General features: G+C 41.5%; 1 protein-coding gene across 2 annotated transcripts in view; it reads right to left on the bottom strand.

Annotated features, from left to right (window-relative positions):
* Positions 1-12,447, bottom strand: part of HPGDS (hematopoietic prostaglandin D synthase) — a 93,202-nt gene that overhangs the window by 55,024 nt on the left and 25,731 nt on the right. The window lies entirely within an intron of this gene.

Raw genomic sequence — 12,447 nt, 5'->3', positions numbered from 1 at the left:
TCCTCAAGACTAAAAAGCAAGCATAAAAATAAAACCTGAAGAAAGTAGAACTTCCAAAATGCATTGTAACATCACTAGATCATGGACAAAGCTGTCTGGGTGATTTCTTTGTAAGTGGGAAATTTGGACACCTACTTGACGAGACCGCTGGCCGTGGCACCTATACTCTAGTGGGAAGGTTCTCATTTGAGCTTTACATGTGCTCTAGATTCCATGTACAGTATCTTATAAGGCAATAAATAATACATACTGTATTACACTATAAGAGGTGCTCTCTCATTTCTGTATTTTTGTTTTTGATCTGTGTTATGTAGCTGCTAGAGCTGGTTTACAAGAACTAGATAAAAAGTTGTGAGACGCTGTTTGGAACAAAGGCTGTACTTGAAGCTTGCCATCATATAATCCTATTGATAGACTATGTATGCAATATGATGAGATGTAAGATTATAGGCAAGGTTACACATGTACCATTATGTAAAAAGCACAGAGTTTTTTGCATTGCACATAACATTTTTTGTATTAGGAATTATTATCCATCTGGGTTGCAATGGTGACTAATGTCAGCCACGTAGGTGAGGGAAAAGATGGGATGGGACACCAGCTAATAATTCACGGTGTATAAAGAGCTGACCCTTGGAGGAAGATCCTCCACAGAAGGGAGCAGATGGAGGAGTCAGGTGGGGTCATGTTACTGCTTCTTACAAAAGGAATGTCTCTGGCACAACTGCATCAAATATGATACCTGTATTAGTAGTAGCAGCATAGTCCCCTATGCGCCTTTACTAACAATGAAAATTCTGGTATTGTGAGTTAGGGTTTTGAAAGGTTATTGTACGGCAAACAGCTGAATATACAACTAAAATACAGTTTATGTAAAAAATGTCCTATATTGTCAGTCCTGCGAGTCTGGTGTCTGTAAGAAGAGAACTATTCTTTAGGCTCAGTCCACACTGATGGATGCATAATCGTACATTCACAGCATATCTTGATCTGATGCATTGTGCCTATCGCATTTCCCTTGTCTTGTTCACACTACACACCATTATTCATGTTTGTTCCACTGCCAGGGACAGGCACCACAATACTGATGGGGACCCTGGCAGAAGCATACAGCTGGGGCGTCCCATTGATTTAAACATATCATCAGGCCTAATGGAGTTAAAGAAACCAGAGCTTCATGTCTTACTGCTCTCCTTACATTCCAGTATGCTCAACATACCTGTACACCTTATGTTATTCAGAGCTGGTTCTCTCATGAAACAAGGTGAAACCAGTGTCAGACTGGGAGGTGGAAAAACTGAGGAAATCCATGTGCTGGCCAAGAAGCAGTGACACTGTGTTATTATTACTCCCAATAGAAACCTGCAGCAAGTGTTCACTGTGAGCAGCAACACTTAATTACTCCTGCTTGGCCAGCAAGTGGATTTACTCATCTTTTCTAGCTCACAGTCCGACACTGGGTGAAACACTTGCATCAGGCACAGAGATTACAGGGGAAGCATGTTTGTACTGTGCTTATGCTAACAGCATGCAGTCAGAGTAGGAGGAGAAGCAAGAGGAGCGCGAGTGAGGTGAAGAGGTCATCATTGGGGAAAAGCAGCTTGTTGTGCTGTGTGAGGAGTCTACAATATACACAATTTGTGATGAATCAAAACACTAGATTAACCCCATCAAGCAAGCTAATACATAACTTTTAATTATTAGTTTAAAACATGGTTACCCTATATTCATTGAAAATTATACTAATTAAACATCTAAACCATACCCAACCACCAACCCAACATGTTTTATCCCCTTAATTGGAGGCTTCGTCAGGGGAAAAAGTGCATAGTGCAAAACAGCATTCATATATACACTTCAACAGAAAAACAATAAAGGAGAGCGATTTGACTCCTGCTCAGCAGCCAACTAAGCCTAGTAGCTGACCTCCTTTTATACTCTATGGGAAGGGGTGGATCATATGCAACATAAATCCGCCCCCATTTCATTTTCCCATTGGCCAGCTTATAATGTCAATCATTTTTACACTTTCCTATTGGTTTCCTATATCTGGCCATTATGTCTAAAAAAAAAACAAACAAAAAAAAAAACTTTAAACATCCTGTATTGTCTTGGAACTGTCCTAATCTTATGCATCCATCAATAAGGATCCTCACCCTTTCTTATCTTCAGTCTGCATTAACTCCTTAGTATAAAGAGGTTAAATCGCTTTATTTTCCCCATAGAGAAATATAGGAGAAATCTGATTGGTCACCCGGGCGTCTTATCCCGCCTTGTTAGCATCTCTCCTCCAATCCATGTTTAGCGAGGCAGGCAGTATGAAAATGTGGAGGTAAAGCCACCTGTCAGCTCCCAATCTAATAGGGGAGGCGGAGAGGAGTACGTCATCTGCAGCTCAGCTGCCAATCCCTCCGTGTCAAATAGTCTCAGCTCTCTTAAGCAGCCAATCATCTGGGCAAAGAATCTGACAGTGATTGAGGACAGGGAGGCAGGAGAGCAGCAGTTTTTCATTTGATTTGCACAGCAGAAGGGAGGAGGTGGCACTGCTGTCTTGACTGATAAGGAATAGAGAATGGCCAACTGGCTGAGGGTGAGCAGTTTGTCACAGAGTCGCCGCCAGCGAGCCAGCCAGCCAGTTAGTTATTGTGTTGAGCTGCAGCATGTCATGTCTCAAATTGTTGCATAAGCTCCTTTGCTGACTAAGAACATTAACTGAGGCAGAGTAACTTGTCAGGTGCTGTGTGTGTGTGTGTGTGTGTGTGTGTGTGTGTGTGTGTGTGTGTGGGGGGGGGGGGGGGGGGGGGGGGCTGTCATCCTCACAAGTTTGCCTCAGGCAGTCGAAAGTCTAGAACCGACCCTGGTATTTAAAACTAAATTGTGCAGTTTATACTAACTGGCTTGTGTGGCATATTGTGTAAGTTTGAAAATGAAACAAATGTAAAATGAAAGCTCTCCAGGCTTGATTTTGTAAACTGGAGCATAACATCTATTGGCTTAGTATATTGCTGCTATCACTGGGCAGGATGTAGCAGGCCATGGTGTACAGAGAACTACAGACCCCTGCATCCCTCTGCACTTCCCTGCATTTCAGGAGCAGCACTCTGCTTCAGTGAAATGAGCAGAGAATAAAGCTGCATGTGCACATTTCACCATGCATTCCCTAGCGGCCTGCAGCAGTACACACATTTTTATTTTTTTATAACCCCCCCCCCCCCCCCCCCTCCAAGCTGTGCGGTGCAAAGCCTGGAAAACACAGTCTTTTCCTAACCAGGTGCAGTGTGTAAAAACTCAAAAAGAAAAAGAAGGACCCTGCCCACCAAAGTCACCTTTGGTTGGCCAGAAGGGCAGAGCCAATGAGCATGAGATTTACATCCATTTTCAATGAGCATAATACTCTATATGGTTAGTACAAACAAAGCTTCAATCAGTGGCCTTACTGAAGTCACAATGGGTAAAACCATCTTTGGAGTTGTAGCTGCCATTTAGCATAGATAGAGCATATGTGCTACAAGCAAAATATGTTATTCTGCTGAGATGCTGCAAAACATGCCAGTGCAGTTCAAAATGAGGTTCAGACAATTTAAATTGTATTATAAGTTTCACTGAAAAGGGACTGCTAGAATGTAGTGGTTGTAATAAACTGGCTGTTACTTGCATGGAAGTGTTCTACATAGTCACTCATCTCTTCTGTGATTAGCAAGACTAGCTTGATTTTATGATGCAAACTGCAACAACCTGTAATAAATGCATAAAATGAAAACTTGCAGAGTCATCAAGTAGATCTTCCTAAAACACTTATGTGCAGAGTGCAGACACCCCCAACAGGGATGGGCCATTGAATCAGGATTCTCCTTCTGGAAAATCCTCCTGTAAAGATAGAACCCCTGTTTTAAATCTGGGCTAGGACACTCTCTGCAGCGCAGGAGATTTAGGTGCAGCTGGTGCCACCATAGGCTGTAATAGGAATTACGGCTATAGCAGCACTCAGGGAGTGATTTGGAGCACACATTACTCTAAAAACATCGTAATTCGGCCACCAGCAATAGCTGGAAGTCGAATTACGTCTTTTCCCCACTATCCAGAGCGGCCTGGAGGGGGAATAGTAATTAACGCCGCTGGAACTTGTGCACAAGCAGGGTGAGACGTTTATCCTTCACCCAAATCTTCTGGCAGCAGTTTAATAGGTATGCGATAAGGTAATTGGGTCACCCCAAAATTGGCCTTTTACTATGATAAGACTATGGCCATACCAGAGATTGAATTATGAGCTCTTCCGAGGCACAGTTAGAATACTTTCACACGTTGCATAGCGATGGAGAATATAATCACATAGCAATCACAATGTAGCTATATTGTATTGGTAAGTTCAAATTGGCAGTTGGAATAACACAGGGCATGCTGTGCATTATACGATAACATGTGCATTTATAGTTGCGGTGATGCATACTTGAGGGGGTTTATATAATTATATTATACAATAATATACTATATAATGGGGGAATTTCATGTTGTAAGAATTATTATAGGAGAGTACATTAAAGTATGATGGGGTCCGGAGGGAGGTTATGCCACCTGAAACAGGCACCATAGTAAAGTAGAATATAACTTGGCATTACAGTATTATAGGCAGCGCTATACAGTAATGAGGAAGTACTGGGGACTCATGCGCTGTACTGCATTTTTACAGGGGTAAAAGAAGAATGTAATGACATCATGCTTACTGGGCCGTGCACATTTCTGCCACTTTGGTGCACCACAAATTCATATCTTGACTTTGAGTCTCTCCTTCCCAGCCTCCAGTGTTGGAAGGTATGTTTGCACTATTTTTCTACAGTGTAAATATTCTTGCCAACACTATGCTTGTGCAGTGTCCAGGCACTTTCAGTCAGCTTTTCTATTGCTAGAGAAACAAGGGAACATTGTGTTTCTCTGCAAAGTTCTGGGATAACCTAGAGATCATTTTCAACACAATTTTTTCATAGGTTATTGCAAAACTGTAGTTTTCTCCTGATAGTTGTATGTTAAAAAAAAAATTCCCTCACAAAATGTGATAAAATACATAGCACATTTTTCTCAACGGTATCACCCTGAAGTACATTTAACCTTGAAAGGATATTATCCCTTTGATGCCTAAACAGACATTGAAATGCTGCCCAAACTGTAAACTTAAACTTTAAACCAAATGTCTAATGGTTGACTGGAAAGAAGAAAAAAAATGCAAAATCATCCTAGCTTGCCGTAATCTGAAACATACAGTATGATGCACAGTTAATGGATCTATAACAAATATTATTAATTATAACTAACATCATCTACTCAATAAGGACTGCGCTAAAGATTCAGGCTATGTTCACAGTGGAATGTTGCAGAGCAAAGTCTGTAAAAAAAAAAAGTCTATGCAATGTTCCCAGTGTGACGATAGCAATGTATGGTAACGCACTGCTGCAGTGCGTTACCTCTAAATGCACACCTTACCAGGTACAGGAGAGCATACTTTTTCATTGACTGTATGCTTTACAGTACCTACTTAACACCTGGGTTCGATTCCTGGCCAATGTATGTGAGTTGGCTTTTAAAATCCTACAAATCCCTAAGCAAGCTCATTTTTCTCTTGGATATATCACAATGGTACATGCTAGGCTGGCTTCAGCATGTAGTATTGTAGTGTGTTGTGTTGGTGGTATAATGGTTAGGATAGCAGCCTACAGAGCGGTAGGCCTGGGTTCGATTCCTGGCCAATGTATGCGAGTTGGCTTTTAAAATCCTATAAATCCCTAAGCAAGCTCATTTTTCTCTTGGATAGATCATAAATGGTACATGCTAGGCTGGCTTCAGCATGTAGTGTTGGTGGTGGTATAGTGGTGAGGAGAGCTGCCTACCAAGCACTAGACCTGTGTTCGATTCCCGGCCAATGTATATAAGCTGGCTTTTGAAATCCTACAATTCCCTGGAAGACAAGACCTCCTCCCTCCAGGGTGAGGGAGGAAATGAGGAGGAAATAAGGAAGTCTGTCAAGCAGAAATACTTTTTATTAGGCAAAAATTACTTTGGTGGGAAAAAAAAAATTTGCATTCCGTAAAATTCCGCAGAATTTCGTATTTTTCCGCAGAAATTCTGTCATAGTGATATAGCAATTCCTTTCCGTCAGAATGGAATCACCAAATTCCGGCCGGAATCACGGAATTCCTAATTCCGCAGAATCCAGCGACCATCCCTATTGGACAGCTTCCCATCTCCTGGCACAGAGCATGGCTGCAATTCTGTGCAGCTGAATGGAAGCTTTTGTAACCCCACACGTGTCAGAGATTGACATGCTATTATTGGACAGCAAGAAACTGCCTCCCAGCATTTGAAAATGAGAAAGAGGGACACACCGGGAGGGACTGAGTGAGCCATGCATCTAACATGTTGCGGCAAAAAGTGTAATTTAAAAGACGTGTCTAATAGATAATATATGCAACCTTATTTTATTTACAGACCATTAGTTATTCAGAAGTCACTCTAGGTATTAGGTAGTCAGGGGTCCCCTTCAGTATTAGGTAGTCAGAGGTGCTCTCTCGGTATTAGGTAGTCAGAAATCACCCTTAGTAGTGGGTAGTCAGTGGTGTCATGCACACACAGCCAGGCAATCTCCTCAGCTCAGACACACACACACACACACACACACACACACACACACACACACACACACACACACACACACACACACACACACACACACACACACACACACACACACACACACACACACACACACACACACACACACACACACACACACACACACACTCTCTCCCATATCTCACAAGCAAGCCAGTATATTTCCTCCTTTGTTCCACCTCCTGGTAAAGCCTAGCACACACACACACACACACACACACGTGTTGGTGGCAGAGCTAGCTCTCCACTGACAAGAGGCAAAACGAGAGAGAGAAGCTGCTGGGGACAGGGTGGCAGGATGGGCATGCAAGTTCAGGACTGTCCCGCCTAAATCGGGACAGCTGTGAGGTATGTACATGTTCAGATGGGACTCTATGCAATGAACACTTCTCCACTGCCTGTACCGAGCGCTAGCGAGCACCAAGCTGGTGGACAGGAGCAGCTAACGGGTTGTGTGAAAGGGGCTAATTTTCCATGAAGTATTGTGATGGCTTCTCAGTAGTAAAAACTATTGAGAAAATCTCTGCTCCACCCCTTGTGGGAAACAGGCCATAGATTTCTGTATGTAAATAAAATGTGTTCTATGGTGTGTGTGGCTTGTAGGCCTGGTTTAAGCCAGCTCCCAGTGGTTATGTGTATACCTATACAAGCTATGCCTCAGTGACGCAACCTGCTGCAACATATTCTAATATGCAGAGACCCAGGTACTATGAAAAGGTAATTATGTGTGCACCAAATATCCAATGCCAGTTATTTTGGTATCAAAATGCAGTATATAGTGCCAATTCCTTGAAAGTTGATATTTTGGACTCATTTTTACAGCTCTTTGTGCTAGCAATGGCATATGCATCAAATCAATTAACTCTAATTACACCTCTACATAATGGGGAAAAGTTTAAGGTCAGTGAAAGACAAATATACCACCAACATAACAATTAGGCTCATTCAGATCAGTTTTCCTCAGCATGTAGAAACACGCTGAGGGAGGAGAGTGAAAAACACAGTGCATTTCACCTCAGTATTTATGTATTTTTGCCTTTAGGTTCCTTCCTTCAAGTAATTTAGTGCAATCATTCCAATTTCACTGTTATTGTGTAATCCAGTCAAGAAAATGTTGCTGTAATGTTAGGTTTGGCTATCAGGAGCCGAGCTCAAGACATGCATCAAATCAATTAACTCTAATTAGACATAATGGGGAAAAATTCAAGGTCAGTGAAAGAAGGACAAATATACCACCAACATGGCTCATTTATCTCTTTCTTGCTCTCAGGAGCCATTTTCTGCTAGGAAGGTGTTTTTATAGTTGAAATTTCTTATTAGTGAGGGTCACACTGTAGTCACTTCCTGTCTGAGTCAGGACTGAGTCAGCCACTTACATACCTGATATTTAACTCTTTCAGACAGAGAAAGAAAAAAAAAAGCACACCATAGTAGTTTTTGTGTTAGGCACTGTACGTACACATGTCTATCTCATCATGTCACTTCGGGTATCCTTTAAGGTGCCCATCAATGATACAAGCTTATGCAATCTTACCACATGATTTTAATATGAATGGTTACCTAAACTATCTGGTGAAAGTATAAGTTTACCCTTTGCTACCTAGATTTGGTAAATATTGCATCAATGATTCCTCTAATAACCATTTAAGTAACATGCGCTCTCCACTGACACATTCTCCACAGTATTACATGTACGAGGCATGTTGCCCAGCGGGAATCGGGACTCAGTTCCTGCCCTGGGTGACATTATACGGCAGACACTGTACAGACGCTTTGCCAGCCTGCAGGGGTGAGTGGATTGAGGGGAACAATGCCCTCAGCTAGCGATCGGATGAAGAATATAGCGGGTGTACAGTGGCATCAGGGGCCACTGTAGACATGCTAGATTCTAGGCAGAGGCCGCCTCGACCGAGTGTTATCTAGCGCCTGTACGAAGCTTCAGTCGATTCAAGACATTTTACCATACTTTGGAGGAACAGCCACAGGGCTATACAAATCATTTTTAAAGACTGTAGAATTGTAGATATTTAATCCTCCGTTTTCCATGGAAACCCTATTTAGGATTATTTTAGATTTACAAACTTAAAGGAATGTATTGTTGAAGTAGTCTGAAATATGCTGGCATGTGCAGCTTATCACAGCACAAAAGCAGCAGGCAGTCCATAGACAGTATTTTATTATTATTATTATTATTATAATCTTTATGTTATAAGGCTAACATTTGTATAGCACTTGTCTCCAGTCAGGATCAAAGCTCTTGAGAGCTGCAGCCACTAAGGGTGTGTTAAGTCGCCACCTTTGGCATTAGGAAGTCCTTGCCCAAGGACTCCTTACAGAATAGGCAACTGGTTTGCCCCAAACAGTTTTTATAGTACAGGAATAGAGATTGTATGATAGTAAAGTACGAAGTCTCCTGTACAGTGTCTCACTATAAAACATTTTTTTAACTTATAACTACTCTAGTTGTCTACTATTTACATAAGTCTTTACTAGGGCACAAAAATATACATGTGCAAAAAAGTACTTGTGAATGTCAAGTGCAGGTTGGTTAACTGAATACCAATCTATTAACTGTCCACACTTCTCCCCCATACACATGAGGTGGTCAGGAAGGAGCTGGGAGGAGGCATTAACTAGTCTCTTAATGTGAATGCAGAATTGAACCTGCCCCCCTCATCTTTGCTGTTGCTGAAAGATTAATACTTTGCAGCAAGCAAATGCTTTCTTATTGAAGGCAAAGCTGCAGTGGGAGGAGATGGGCTTGATCAGGCCATCTGAGGAAGGAACTCCCACTCTGCTGACAAGAACAAGTTACTATATTGTAGGAACTTTCAATGTAATTATTGCTAACAGTACAGTGCAAAATATGGTGCATTGCTAATTAATGCAAATGTAGAGTCATATGCATTTAAAAAGTAGGAAGCTGATCGTCATGTTTTAGTTACCCAATCTGTCTCAAATGCCAGTTTGGAAAAGTCAACATTCTATAATGAATAGTGCTTCCTGTTTCTGAAATGCCTCAGTTATTCATTGCATTCTTCACACTATTGTTTTCTGAACAGCGAGTTCTGTGACAGTGCAAACAGGCATTGTGTTTGTATTTATTTTCAGGGAAACAGGTGATGTCAAATTAGGCTTAAGCAATGTAAATTTATGAACCTGACATCAAAAGTAATTTTTAAGAAGTAGACAGTTTGCTGTCACATAACACTGGTGAATAGCCAATCCCTATTTCTTGTAAAACATTCCAAGTAAACTACTACATTTCTGCTCTTGGGATGGGTGAACATCACGAACGAACATTCCCGAATTTTACAGCTACGTCTCTGATCTGTGGCCGATGTGTTCAGGTGGCAGGCATGGAGCACGGGAGCCAATTGTGTGGTCTCAGAGTCTGGCGACTGGGACATCCGGTGGCCCACCTGGGACGTATTTATGCCTGGTACAGGGGACCCTAATTTGGCGACATGTCCCTGGGTAAACTGGGACCTCTGGTCACTGTACCTGAACGGACAGAATAATTGTGGAATAAAGCCCATGGTGGGCTAAATTATTTGTTCCTGAATACTCTACCGCTGCTAATTGTCATCAGGTTCCTCCTTGTTCTATGGGATATTCCAGTCGAATGCAGTTTCTCCCAAGCAGCACCACCACAAGATAGAGAACTGTGCATGCCCAGTTCCGAATTGCGTGAACACAGTGAAGGCAAGCGCTCATTCACAAGCGATTTTGTTCCTTGTGCCTGCGCAATCCCAAACTCGCGCCAGCCCAGTTCAGAATTGTTCTGCGCCCCTTGAAGAGACTTCCAAGTGGCTAGGGAGTTTAGAAGATTGGTGCACAGGCAACAAAGGGAGGACCAAGATGACAACAAACAGTGGCAGCTGGCAGCACATTCAGAAACAGTTAATCTAGCACACCATGGGCTTCAAGCAATAGGATTTTCTCTATACAGGGCTACTAGTAAACCACGAAGGGGTTTTGACCCTTATGGACCAGGGACATTTTTACATTTCAGCTCGCCTCCCTTTTATTCACCAATAACTTTATCACTACTTATCGCAACAAAATGAGCTATATCTTGTTTTTTCACCACCAATTAGGCTTTCTTTGGGTGATACATTTTGCTAAAAATGAATTTATTCTAACTGCAACAGGAAGAATAAAAAAATGGAAAAGAAAAATTATTATTTCTCAGTTTTCGGCCATCCCAGTTTAAAATAAATCATGCTACTGTCGATAAAACCCACACAGTTATTTTAAACTCACATATACCCTCATGACATACATATTAAAAAAGTTGAGTCCCTAAGGTAACTATTTATATATTTTCTTTAAAATGTCACTTTTTTATATACAAGAGTTTTATTTTGGTAACTATGGGAGAGTGGAGGAGTTAAGGGGATTATTAATGGGGCATTTTATGTATTTTTATTTAATTTCATGTATGTAAGTGAAATTTTACTATTTAGCCACTAGATGTCTCCCCCCTCCCTTTTATTCTTCCTGTGTACTGTAAACAATGCACAGGAAGTGGTGTGTGCATGTTTTATTTTCACTTTGTCAAAGACCACTGGCATCTCATTGATCATTGATCACAGGCACTTTGATCAGGTAATGGGAACTGTGCTCCCATTTTCTGATCGGGGTACTACTGGGCGACGACGAGAACGTGCACAGGAGCGTGCGCAGCAATCATCTCGGTGAGGTACGTATATCTACACCCATGGGACTTTAGATGAAGTCCTGCAGGGCATAGATTTACTGCGGTGGGAACAACAATTATTAAACTCAGAGGAAGATGGAGACTACTATGTTAAATATAAAAACCCTGAATTTTGGCACAAAACTGAATTGCAGCAGTAGGTAGCACTGACTTCAGAGTCTTTTATATCTCTATACCTGGATATTTTTTCAGTCTTGTGGAGGTGTGATGTTTTAATGGGTAACTGTACCTTGGTTTTGTAGTCCGTGTAGCCAACCCATTTGATGTTTTTAGCATAAAGGTGGGGCTTTTGATGCTATATTTTAACTTATAGTTTACTCCACTTTAGTGCAGAAAATTGTAGAAGACATGTCATCATCACTATACAAGTCATTTTGTAACTGAATGCCATTCATTTTAAAGAGGAGCTGTTAGGTATAGGGTCTCAGAGAAAAAAAAAAAAAAACACATATCAGTAGCTAAATATTGGCTGTACATACATTACATATGCATTTCACTGTCCACGTTTGGATTTCACAGAATTTTTATATAGTATTTGCAGAGATTAATGGTCCTGACAGCTCATGGCAGGTTCCATGTTTGACTGTCTTGTATGAAGCCAATTGTGATGTAATATTCTCCCTTACCTTGCTTCCTGATTGATGATTCTTTAGCCCTCCCAAGTTCCAGCCCTCAGACACTCCCACCAGTCTCTGGTCTAATGGGGCATATTGTCTGTCACTCTTATTCGAATCGGTTCATTGAAAAGAACCGGATCTTTGAACCAAATCTTTGAATCATTTGCAGCATAGTGAGAGAAGCTGCAGTTCCTGGTTCTTCCAGACATCCACTGTGAACCGAATCTCGGATGATTTGACTCACAAAAAAAGATTCGGATCAAAGATCCTAATCATTCATGATCCAGACAACACTACTGTGCAGTGAATATTAATTAGCCATGTGGCTAGGAACAATAGCGGACTAATGCAGTATACTCTAACGGAACATGTGCACTGTGAACAGCACATTGATTTTTCAGTGCTGTGAGTTGGGCTGCAAGTTACAAGCTGCTGTAACATGAGCCT

This window comes from Hyperolius riggenbachi, chromosome 1, assembly GCF_040937935.1.
Source record: "Hyperolius riggenbachi isolate aHypRig1 chromosome 1, aHypRig1.pri, whole genome shotgun sequence".
NCBI lineage: Eukaryota > Metazoa > Chordata > Amphibia > Anura > Hyperoliidae > Hyperolius > Hyperolius riggenbachi.
Note: the sequence above shows the minus strand (reverse complement) of the source record. Positions and strands in the feature narration are given on the sequence as shown.